Source organism: Lissotriton vulgaris, chromosome 10 (assembly GCF_964263255.1).
Source record: "Lissotriton vulgaris chromosome 10, aLisVul1.2, whole genome shotgun sequence".
Taxonomy (NCBI): Eukaryota; Metazoa; Chordata; class Amphibia; order Caudata; family Salamandridae; genus Lissotriton; species Lissotriton vulgaris.
In genome coordinates, this window is record NC_141698.1 from 905,707,754 (window position 1) to 905,721,285 (window position 13,532).

The window sequence follows — 13,532 nt, forward strand, 5'->3', positions numbered from 1 at the left end:
TTGCGACTCGCTAAATTGGTTTTGCAACTTGCTATTTGGAAGGGGCATTCCCTTCCAAATAGAAAGTCTCAAAACCATGTACAAATGATTTGTGACTGCCATTGCGGTCGCAAAACACTCGCAATTACCACCTACTTCAAGTAGATGGTAATGCATTTGCAAATGCATGCAAAAGTATTTTTTAAGGGCAGGCAGTGGTCCCAGGGACCACTGCCTGCCCTTAAAAAATAAAATGAAAAAGTTTCTTTCTTTTTTTTTTTTACATGCATGGAAAAAAAGGCTTCCTTTAAAATAAAAAGCAGTCCCAGACATGGTGTCCCCATCCCTGGGAGGGCTGGCATTCAAAATGGGCTCGCAAATTGCGAGAGGCTCATTAATAATAATGAGCCTTGCAATTTGCGACCCCATTGGGAATTCCAAACAATATTAAACATACTGTTGTACATTTCATTTAGTGACTCGCAATTTGCCACTAGCAATGTGTCGCCCATTGCGAAGCGCTAAATGAAATGGTCGTACATCGGGCCCCAAAATCCTTAGTACTTTGAGTATTTGTTTTGTGTGCCCATGTGTTTTTTTCGAATTACTGTTTTAATATTTGAAATTTAACACATACAAATAGCTTGGGGGTCCCCGCTTCCAGTGGTGACTCAATGGGGGTCCTCAGGAGTCAAAAGTTTGGGAACCACTGACCTAAGTAATTTTTTCATTGAAAAGATTAAGGAAATTCAAGAATCATAGATACCAAACATAAGGAGGTGGAAAATTGGTCTGTAAATACCAACAATGACACCATGACCACCCTCCCATGTAAAGGCCAAGATCAATTCTTGCAGTACCTAAACAGAATAAAATCAGGCTCCCCAAATGATGTATGTCCACCGGATATACAAAAATCCATCTTTGAAGCATTTCTAGAGACCATTTTCTCTCTTATGAATCTTTCTTTAACCCAAGGGACAGTTCCACAAGCCTTTAAAGAAGCAGTGATTATCCCACTTCAGAAAAAACAAGGAGTCGACCCCCAGAGGTTGGACAACTATAGGCTAATATCCCTCCCCCTTCTCGACCAAAGTATTGGAGACACATGTAGCAAAAACTCTCAGTACCTTTATTGAAAACACCAATTTCTTAGACTCAGATCAAGCAGGTTTCCACGCAGCCCACTCCACTGAGTTCATTATTCTATCTGTTATGGATGACCTTAAGGGGAAGGCTGATGTAAACAGCACTCAAGCCTTGATTCTCCTGGACCTGTCTGCAGCTTTCAATACCATGATTCATGACATCTTGGTGGACAGAATGGCTGTAGCAGGTCTCAGTGGTACTGCCCTGAATTGGTTTCAATCCTTTCTTGCGGATAGAAACAGTCAGTTTGGCTCTCTCATTACAAATCTGGCATAGTAAACTTAAAATGTGAAGCACAATAGGGCTCATCCTTATCCCCGCATCTCTTCAATATATATATCCGCCCTCTTATTGTCGCACTTCGTCAGATGGGAGTTTAAATCTCGAACTTTGCTGACGATATGCAGCAGGTCTTCCCCTTCAACAAATCTACAGATTCAAAGGAATTTCACAAAAACTCCATGTTGTTCATCATGAACTGGATGAACAAAAAACAAATAAAACTCAACACAGGAAAAACAGAAATCATCATTCCCAACAATAAACTTCAGCATTGGTCTCCCGCTTACTGGCCCACTGAGCTAGGCACCCCCCCCCCCCGCACTAAAAAATTCGATAAAAAGCCTAGGCATAAACATTGATTCAGATCTTAACATGAACAAGCAGATTGGAGCGGTCACCTCCGCCTGCTTCTTTCAACTGCGGAAACTGAGGAAAATCAGAAGATTTTTCAGCAGAGAGGCGTGTATCCAGATCATCATTTCCTTGATCCTGTCAAGAATTGATTATGCCAACTCAATATACTTATGCCTTCAGTGCAACCAGATACATTGTCTGCAGCTAATACAAAGTCAGGCTCTTCACCCATGCTTATAGCCAGACCTGGACCTTTCTAACTAGTAACCCTTAATGGAAAGTAAAATTTCCAGCGCCAAGAAACCTGTGAAGGAGCGCTTTGCAAGTTCTAATTAACATAACATAACACCTGAAGAAATCTGATATCCCAGGCATCAGAATTTATCGGGTGTAGTAAATATAGCCTATTAAAAGTTTTCCCTTTACAATTAAGAATTGCATTCAGATTTTGGTGCTTTTTGCACCAGTTCAATGTTATAAGGCCTGCTAAACTTTTGTGCGGTGAAGCTCAGGGGATGCAGGCTTTATTTTACCCTTAATACCTTGGTGTGGTAAACTTTGCGGGGCTCATTTACAACAAAATGACAGAAAACAGTGCCACAAGCCAGCTTGCTGCACTGCATTGCTCCATAAGGAAAGTGCAGGGGTGCGGCGTATTTAAGGCAATTCGACACATCTCTGTCCTTTTCTTTGCACTGCTGCCATTTGGGCAGAGTTGTACCAATACAGACACCCTAGCGCCATGGCGCAAGGTTGCTTGCATTGCAATCTGGTTGTTCTGTGTCCTTCACAATAACAATTGCTGCGCCTGCTCTGGGGAGGCAGAATGTTTAGACGCTTTCCCAGATTTTCACTATGTTGTAAATCTGGGAATGTGTCAAATACCATGTGCGTTGAGTGGGAACACCCACCTCAGCACCCACGGCACGCCTCCCGGACGCAGTGTGAGGCAACACAGCAACTGGCGCTACGTTGCCTCACACCATATCTACAATGCCACGAAAAGCCACGCAGGGCATGGGCCTGCACTGTGCGCCTCCGGAGCATAGCAAATGTGACGCTCCGGTGGTGGAAATGTGCCACAAGGGGCTTGTAAAAAGGCCCCTGCATCTTTTGTGATTGCGAGCCCTGCAGGAACAATCATGTTTTGCAGGGATCACAAAATAACGAGGCGCCCACAATTGAGGTCCCAGAGTAACCCAAAAAAAAATGTGTTAGCCTCTTCACCAAATTGTGGATAGCCTGCGAGGTCTAATCTCCCAACATTAGCATTCATGATAGAAGCAGATGAAAAAAAATCCTTCTGATATGAGTTAATTTCTGCCTAGAACTGCAGAACGGTTTAGAGAGTGGTGTACTGATTTTGCCAGTAAGCAGATTTTTTTGACCTATGCTGTGGCGTGACACTTCCAAATGGAGTCTCACTTACTGTAAAGCTACATGCAAATTGTGTTTTAGCTGCATCCTCCAGTGTCCACATTTTTATACAAGGGCAGTTACCTGTGGGAGGCTGAGCAAGGAACTTTGAGTGGGCTGCACATAACTCGTGAACATGCGTGGCCACGTGTTGCATGAGCAAGGACAAGTTATCTCATTCATCCCGTCATCTGTGCAGAGGTAGCGCTGTGGTAGATATATTGTGCGTGGCCTGAAGCAAATTGATTCCAAGGCCTTATAATTAATTTAGATAAGGAAGAGCAATTGATCTTGATTTTGTTTGAAACCTAATTAAATTAGATCAGTGATACTCAGAGTAGGGCCTGGGGCCACTTACGGGCCTCCTGACCTTTACATGTGGCCCCTTGGTCAACAGCAGCACTTGGCTGCAGTATATTTGACTCAGCACTACATTTAACAATATGCTAAATAAACAGGCAAGCATTTATTTATAGGTCAATTGAACATAAAGAAAGAAAGTACCTAGGGTGTCCCTCAACTCTTACATTTAGATACATCTTCATTTTTAAAGACCTCTTGAAGCAGAAGTGTAAAAGTATGATAAACTCTCTTCAAAATTCAAAACGTGTATTTCATGAACATGTAGAACAATTTCACCGTATCTCATCAGATTATAGCAGTCCATTTAGAAATATTTTTAATAGTGCTGGTTTTCAAACATGAATTTTGAAACGTTTATTCTGTAACCACTCTATTCCCCCCCCCCACCCCCCCATCCTGACAACAATGTCAATAGTGGACTAAGAGTCAAGTCAGTTGTTATGTGCACTCTTTGGGTAGCTTGGGTACTTATTATGCCTGAACAACGTTATAGTTTAATAAATCAAACACAAGAGAAGATTTTTTTACAGCCACATCCTAAAGTCGTGTATTTTGAGGTCCTCTTATATGTCATAATGAAGATAAAGGGGAGAAAGTGAAATAAAACAATTGCCCAGGATTACACAATTTGGTTGTGGAGAAGCCCACAATAATCCCATGTGTTCCTTTTTCACATTGTGCAATTCAGCCACTAGATATATATATGCTTTGCTTCCCCTATACCCACTTTACTGCCAAACCCCGACTTCCACCCTGCTGGGGCATCAATGTGGCCCTCGGTCACATCAAGGACCAAACATTTTTGCCCTTGGGATAATGTTAGCAAGTAACCATGAATTAGATTAGTCCGCCGCCAACGTAGACTGGAATCATGCCTGTGAGTTGGTCCACGCAAACGCCAGTAATAATAGGTTAAAACTTTGGCATTTCAATTTCCTCTGTCGGTCTTATGTGACACCCCATGTATTGAACAAGATTGATCTCACCAGGGGGGAAAGTGTGCCCGCTGTGGGGAAGACGGTGTCTCATTTCTGTATCTTGCTTGGTTCTGTGATGAGGTCCAGGGTACTGGAGGGAAGTGGTGCCTAGAGCACAGATGGCTACATGGGGTTACAGTCCCATTTCCCCCTGGGGCATGTTTACTGGTTATAGTGAAGAGGAGAAAAGGGTGTAAGATGTCCTAAAGGTTTTTGCAACACTCCTACTGGCCAAAAGATGGGTCACAATTGGCTGGACACGTGATTACAGCAAATAACACATTGGTTCAGGATGTGCTTGAGTGGGGGGTTGCAGAGGAACAGCACATGCGCTTGGCCCTAGAAAGCATTAGAGGATATGGAAACATGGGGTTCACTATGAGGCAGATTTATCAATCATGAAGGATATGATGCTGACTCAGAGCTGGATAAGGTGGGGACATACGCGCCCTGGGTACACTGCAGTTCACAGAGCCACGGAGGCCAGGAGTTGTTATGATGTGTTCACTCTAGGGTTGTTTGTTGACTTGATGTACAGTGTATCACTTACCTTGGCTGACATAGCTCAGCAGGAAATGTAAATGCACAGTGGGGCACCTGTAGCGGATGCACTGTTTGCTTTATTTGTAACGTTGAAACTGAAAAAATAGAGGTTTAAAAAACAACCCATGAATTAGATCCACCGTTACAAAGACAAAGAGCTAGAAGACGAATATAAGGTATTGTGTATAAATAGAGGTAAAAGTGCAACTTATAAAGTCTCAGAGAAGACTCTATGCCACATATTAGACGACCGGCAAATCTCTGCAAGGACCAGTAAAGAACACACATTGGTGTCTGAAGTCAGAGATGATGAGAGGCTGTAACTAAGGGTGACAGAGACCTTGCGAGCTGGTTTCCTCCTAATCCAGTTGAAAATATTGCATGGGTGCCTTGTACAAGTGTACAGATGCAAGCTTTTGAATGTTCTACCACTTCAGCCTGCTGGAGATGATACGGCATTTGGGTGCAAACTGTGGCACTCTGGCAGTGGTCCTGAATACAACACTTCTGGAAAGGGCAATGGAACAGTTATACTTAGTGGTTGGTGCGCCCCTTATATTTACTCAGGAATCTGTATCACTGGACATATGGGATAATGTGGAGATTTCTAGGTATAGTGAGACACACATAGCACAACACATCTGTAAATCCACAGGTCTAGCCTGTATTTAATGCAAAAGTAGCAAACATCACTGTAAATAATCAATAGGAAACTGTAATTTCAAATGTCCAGCGTTCATGACAGAAAGGGGTCAGTTGGAGCCAAATGCTAAAATACATAAAACGTAGAACAGTGCATTCATGTTTTCTCTGAATAAAAGTCTACAGAACTCAATCACATGACAGAAATGTGTTACTTTAAGCAAAAAGATCATCTAATGAGCAGGTGGCAGGATCTTCTCCTGGTGCAAGACCAAGGCATCCTGGGGAGAACATATTATTCATAAATACAATACTGAGCTCATTTTGCTCTCAAAATCCTTTTTTCAGATACCAACACTTGAAACAAGGTGACGCTTTTAAAAAATGCGCATTTAATGTGCGCTACTCTAAATAAAGTGGCTTCTGAGCCGGATACTATTTTTGGTGTCTCATTGTTGTCCTCTAAAGTACACTGCTCTAACTCCCCACAAAATCCACCCAGCAGGGGTCACGTTATGCGCCTTGAAACAGCTACTCGTGCATGAGAATGATATCCTGACTTTATCAATCAGTCCTTGTAAGTTACATGGACTAATTCATAAAGAGTAAGTAAACAATTACAAGAAAATTCCCAGTCCAATACGGTATTTCAAAATGCCTGTCCTGTGGAGAGGACTGCTATCTGATAACTGTCAGCATGACTACTTACTACAGACTTTGCATCCATGGAAGAGAGCAGGCATTGGAGAATTTCACGCAACCTCTTGTTGAGAGCGGTACAGACTGGATGAAGGAGTCCACGAGAGGCAGTGCCACCTTGCATGCCCTGTAACCCTTTTGGGCAGCTATCAGGAGAACTTAGAAGCAACCACCTGCTCGCTCGTCCCAGCAAGGAGTGAGCCGGGGTCATGTAAGTCTGTGCAGTAGAAGGAGACTGGTTAGAAAGGGTACATCAAAAAACAGGGGGAGTTAAAAGGAAACTCAGTGAGAGGGCCCATCCTCCTACTCATCAAATTAGAACAAACAAAAGAAGGCCCGTCCGATTTGACATAAACTAACCATCCACAGGACGGCGAGAAAACCCTTTGGTTTTCCTAAAGAACCCTCACCCCACAGGGTTGCCCTTTGGTGGCATGCTTCATCATGATGATCTTCCAGTTCCGCTGTGGAATGGGGTGTGCTGTGTATAGTATATTATGAAGATGGAAATTTATAGGAGTGGCGACAGCGCGCACATTGTACTAAACTACGGCGCAAGTTAACAAAATGCAAGGAAAAAGTTACATTTGTTATAAAACAAACAGGCACTTGCTGACTACTAGCGCTCTGCACCATAAACTTTTAAAAAATATATAGAAAAATAAAAAGAATTTTCTATATCCATTATCACTCTAATAAAATGGTAATGGGTAGGGAAAAAGAAGAAAACCACTTAATTACCAATATATAAGGCCCTAACCCAAAATACAGCCAAAGTGTGTGGAAATTATATAATTCATTCCCATTGCCATGTACCACAGTATACTGCAAAAGTACCACTGTATACTGTGATGCAATGTATCACCAACACCCATATTTATTAGCTTACCATCAGACATGGTGTCGTATGGCCCACACAATACTTAAGATAGATTTACAAAGCAACGCAAGGCCACCATGCATGTCCCTACTTTGGTTGATAAATCTGGATACACTCAAGGCAGAGCAAATCGCTATCTTGCATTACTTTTCACACCATATTCTAGATTGCTACCTAATTTCATCTACATCCGTATGCCACTCCGTTCCACACCATTCCACTCTACGCCACTCCACTCTATACTATTTCACTGTATTCCACTCCCCTGTACACTACTGCACTCTGTCCCACTACAATCTACATCCATACTATTCCACTGTACACATCTCCACTCTACACCACTGCACTTTATGGCACTCCACTCTGCCCCGCTCCAGTGCACGCCACTCCAGAGTACACAAATCCGCTATTATACACAACTCCACTCTATGGTATTCCACTGTGAGCCACGACAGTGTACACAAGTCTACTCTATGCCACTCCACTTTATGGTACTTCACTGTAGGCAACTGCATTCTACGCTATTATGCTGTATGCATTTCCACTCTACGCCACTCCACTCTATGCTATTTCACTGTATTCCACTCCCCTGTACACTACTGCACTCTGTCCCACTACAATCTACATCCATACTATTCCACTGTACACATCTCCACTCTACACCACTGCACTTTATGGCACTCCACTCTGCCCCACTCCAGTGCACGCCATGCCAGTGAACACATATCCACTATTATACACCACTCCACTCTATAGTATTCCAATGTGTGCCATTACAGCGTCCGCAAGTCCACTCTATGCCACTCCACTTTATGGTACTTCACTGTAGGCAACTGCATTCTACGCTTTTATGTTGTATGCATTTCCACCTTATGCCACTCCACTGTATGGTATTCCACCCTACCTCTCTCCACTGTACACCATTCCTGTCTATGGCACTCTCTTTACCCCACTCCACTGTATGATTCTTCAGTGTAGTAAAGAGCCTCTTTTTTTCAAGATCACCCCCACTTTTTGCCACTGGTACTGATGTTTTTGACAGATGTGCACTGGGTCCCAGCTAACCAGCCCCTAGTTCCAGTGTTCTTTCCCTACAATAAGGTAAAATGGTCTATTGTGATACAATTGGCACACACTTTAGCACCCATATGAGTCCTAGCAAGTGGTACCCCGGCTACTTAGGACACGTGTACTAAAGAGGGTCCTCAAGGACTGCAGCATACATTATGCCACCCGGGGGCCCCATACAAATTGCTTGGAGCCTGACATTGTAAACTGTGTCTCATGGTGCAAATCATGAGTGAAAACACAACTTGGCACACTCACTGTATGCCATGACAAAGTCACTGCATGTAATATATATGTCACCACTACAGCAGGCCCTGTAGCCCTAAAGCAGGGTGCATTATATTGCATGCTAGGGCAGATCTGCATGAGCAGATCTGCCCCTGCGCTGTCTAGTTCAATTACTAGATGGTACAACTGAATAGGGAAGCCATTATGAGTTCCCAAGTAACATGATGGCTTTAGTGAAACCTATGGTGCTTGTCTTTATAAATCTGTACTGTTGTCAATAATCAATTTATTATAATTTATTATGACATGCACCCAGAGGGCACCGTAGAGGTGTCCCTTGAAAAATCTACCACTATCTAGTATGCTGGCTGACTGGTATTGACCAGCCTCCCACCACAGATAAGCTTCTGACCCCTGCAGGTGAGAGCTCACACTCTCTGAGGCCAGAAACAATGCCTGCTCTGGAGGAAAGAGTTCACACCTCCGTAAGCAGGATGGCTAGTGATTTAACATATCAAGGCAATAGGCTTCAAAGCCCCTGCTGCCTTTGATATGCCGGTCTGGTAGCTTAGTGGACTAATGCATCCACTACCGGGGCCTGTGTTCGATCTAATGGGTTCAATTCCTGGCGGGTCCACTCAGCCTTTCATCCTTTCTGAGAGCAATAAAATGTGTACCTTTGAGTTGGGTAACAATAAACATCTGTTATTCAGCGCCAAGATGCCACTTTTGGGGGTGAACATGCGCTGTACAAATACACCAGTTATGTTATATGCAACCTCGGCTTCCCTGCGGCCCATTTGGCACCGGGACAGGCGGGAAATTAACTATGGAAGTAGTCATGTTGCCCCACCAGGCTAGTCACATCCCTAAGGTGAGCTACCTGGGGTCCTAAACTGAACACTCTTCCTGTTTGCACCTGGAGCACCTTAAAACAGGTGCACCAATTGCAAACAGGAAAATTGCACCCTATTTCATGGAATGTGCTGCCCCCAGGGCAGCTACAAACACGCGCTGCACATGGAGGCAATGCATTCATGTGAAAATTCGAGCAGCTGCTTTAAAGCCTCACAGTGTTTTCACTGTGCAGGTGGCACCCACCTGCACTTTCAAATGGGATTAGAGATCCCCAAAACAGACGGGTGCAGGCAGTGACTGCACACGCCTGCAAGAGGATGTCTGGAGGGTTCCATAAGACACCCTTTCCTTCCCAGAGGGCTGCTCTCAGGGGGGCACACAGACAGTGGGCCACCTTTTAGGCCCGGTCAGGGCGCCTCCTGAGAGCTTCTTTGCCTCTGCGCCCGTGTCTGTAATAAGGCACCGGTGCAGAGACAAAGGGATTCCCTCATTTGCATGGGGCATGCCCTCATGCAAATGAGGGAACACCCCCTGCAGAGAGAGCTGGCACTTTATGTGTGTCAGCGCTATCGGTATTACAGAATTGGCTGCACAAGCATCTGTGTCCCCTTCTGTAATACCAAAGTGCCCCAGGGGTGCCCAAAGTGGGTACAAACAACCGTTGCATCCCGGGGACACTCTCTGTATTACGGCCCCTGATGTGCACCATGAAAGAAGGGTTACACCATCTTGCTTTCGGTGGAATTAAAAACTCTAGGACAGGGTAATGCCCACTCCCCAGAGGAAGTAGCCATATCAGGGGTGTTGCTATTCCACTCTACACCACTGCACTGAATGTCACTCCACTCTTTGCTATTCCAGTTTCTTCCACTCCACTCTATAACACTCCACTGTTCGGTGTTCCACTGCATGCCACTCCACTAGATGGTACTCACTCAATGCCACTCTAGTGTATGCCACTCCACTGTGCACCACTCCAAGACAACACTCTACTCTATGCCACCCCACTATATTACATTCCACTCTACCCGACTCCTGTATATGCCCCTCCACTCTATGCCACTCTATGCAATTCTACTCTATAACGCTGTATGCCAATCCACTGTAGTACACTCTAAAAAATGGTACTGTTCTGTACGCCATTCAACTGCAGAAACCTGCTTTACACTGTATGAAACTACTTCTTGGCTTCTTCATGGTGTGATTTTTGAATACATGTGGATCCTTATTTTCTCTAGGAAATACTGAATGACACATCAAATCACAAATAGGATGCGTTCTGCCAAATTTGGTCCTAGATCTTTACCCAGAAGTTGATTAGGTGACAATCCCTTAGTTGCATCCTCATCAATAACTGCTTATGACCTCACACCCATGACATGTTCTGTGAGATAATTGACAATATCACTGATGACAACTGAAATGATATCATTGATGTGAACAATGTGCATGGCGAGGGCTCGACTTTGAGTTACTTCAATTAACTATAACTTATGAATAGGGCTCCCGGTTTTATGGTATTTATTTTTTTCATATTTCCGTCTGTATTGATCCATATTTATTTTTTTATCATTTTATCTGTATTTATCCGCATTTATTTTTGTGGCAAAGAAAAGAAGACGCTGCAGCTAGTATTTTTTCACATTTATTTTAATAGACAATGCACACTTTTTGCCGTTTTTTTTATAGTGTGACCTTGCACCAAAGGTAATGAAGTGCTTTACATAAGCAACAGTTTGATTACACAAGGTCATTTTCATTTTTACAGACACTGTGAAATTAAGGGATTGGGCCAGAATCATGGGATGGTGAGCCAAACCCAAGACTTGAGCCTGTATGTTAACACCCGTGGTTGTTAATTCACCTCAGCGCTAGGCGTAGTGAAGGTGACATCACAATCCTTTTTGCCATCAACAGTGTTACTCTTAGCCCCATAGAAGTAACGTAATTCCTGCTGTGTGGCTAAGAAAATAAAGGAATGTAAACAGGGCTGTTAGTTTCCTGATTTCTTCATGTTTCTCCCAAAGCAGTGATGACAAGGCAAGTCGGGTGGTTCACTGGCTCTGGGTTCTAGCTGTGAACCAGGTGTTATATCTCAGACGCCCAAATGTGCACTTTTATTTAAGATGTGTCGCTGCCGTCCTCGGGGTTCAATCAACAGCGCTCTGAGTTCAAGTCACGGACACCGCCCGATAAATCTCTCTTTACTGAAGCTGCTTAGTGGTGGAGAATGGCGTAGCAAATGTGCCACGGGCACTAAAGGAAGCTAAGCCTCCTCCCCCCTCCCCTTCACACCAACCCCAAATATACTGGTTTCGTACTCATTTTGGGATGTGGGAGTAACCTCGCTGTGGTGCCAGGCCCTCCTTAAACTAGCTATCTTGATAGGCCTTTCATTTTACTTATAGATTGACAAAACAATTGAGTTGCTGACTCCTCCACCCCCACCACATCGTGCACTTTTATCATTACTTCGAGACAATGAGAACATCACTGTCCTGCTGCTTGCCCATTTCTTTGCGCTTTAAACTATGCCGTCGGACAGGCAGTTCCTACAAGCTGATAATGAGATAGATGACGAGAGTCGTGGTGTTACCAGGATGTGTGGGGGGGGGGGGGGGGGGGCAATTAACCCCATGGCATGTTCTTTACAGGTGTGATGTATTGATAAAGGCCAAATATCGCTCTCGGCCTGCTGCTGTCTGGGAGGTAGAGAGACTCGTGCATAAACAGATCAGTCTCACTTGGCAACAGAGTGCTCAGCTCAGACGGGCAGAGTGATTTAGAGGGGATAATAATCTGCAGGACATCGCAGTATCAGTTTCAGATTTATTTTCCTAACCCCTGTGCGCACACCATAGAGCCAGTTTAATAAGTATTTTTCCGTTTCTATTTATAAATACAGACCAAGGAAAAAAGTTTTCCGTCTGTATTTATATGTAGAAATCCGTTTAAACAGAAAACCGGGAGCCTTACTTATGAATTCATTCCAGAGGCTTTTTTTTCATTTTAGCTGACATGTTTACCTAACTATAACACCACTTTAACCTTTGGCTTTAATGGTGAATGTCTGAGATTTTTTAAATATATATGTGTCAGACCTGGCAGCCTTGGCATGGGTTTCCCTTGCATTTTTTGCCTTTCCCGCCTGTATTTTTACTGTGTAATGGATCTCATTTTGCTGGTCTAGATTTTTTGGGCACTTTGCCACTGCTGTTCAGTGCCAAAGTGCAAGTGCTCCCTTTGTAAATTGTTGTTATGGATTAGTGTGTACATGATTGGTTTATTTGGTTTACTGTTAAGTCCCTAGTACAGTCCACTGTGTGTGCCCAGGGCCTGTAAACCAAATGCTGTTACTAGGCTTACAGCACTGATAGTGCCACCTACACAAGCAGCCATACAACAAGGTCTCATGCCTGCCATTGCAGTGCCTGTGTGCAGTCTAGTACTGTCATGTCGACCTTCCACGTGCACCCACTTGCCAGGCCCTAACCTTCCCTTCTCTTACATGTGAGTCACCCCTAAGGTAGGCCAATGTACCCCTGTGGGCAGGGTGCAGTGTATGGGAAAGGTAGGACATGCCATGATGTGCGTGGCATGCCCTAAGAGTGAAATAGAGCCAATTTTGTTTTTTACTATTGTAAGGCTATCTGTCCCATAGGATAGAATGGGGAGTTTGCTCTTAACATCTTATGAGTATTACTGCCCATGGGAACAAGATGTGAAAACAAAGTTTGCTATTCCTGAACTCAGATAGTTAAGCTGCATCTTTTAGTGAGAGTGTTTTTTACATTCTGGGTTTGAAAATACCATTTTTAGAAAGTAGGCATTTTCTTGTCGAACCATCCAGTGTGCCTCTGCTAGGCTGTGTATTGACTGTCTGGCTTTGGGTGACAAGGGCTGGGGATGTGCATTCTGTTCAGACAGCCACTTGGGGGAAGGGGGGTTAGGTGTGTCCTGCAATTCCAGAGTGATTCAGGGCTGGACTGAATAGGCCTGGCTGCTTTCAGAGTAGAGGAAGGAGATTTGTTTCACACCTGAATGGGCCTGGTCTTCCTTGGACAATGTTATCTCCACCTCCTGCCAGGTAGCTG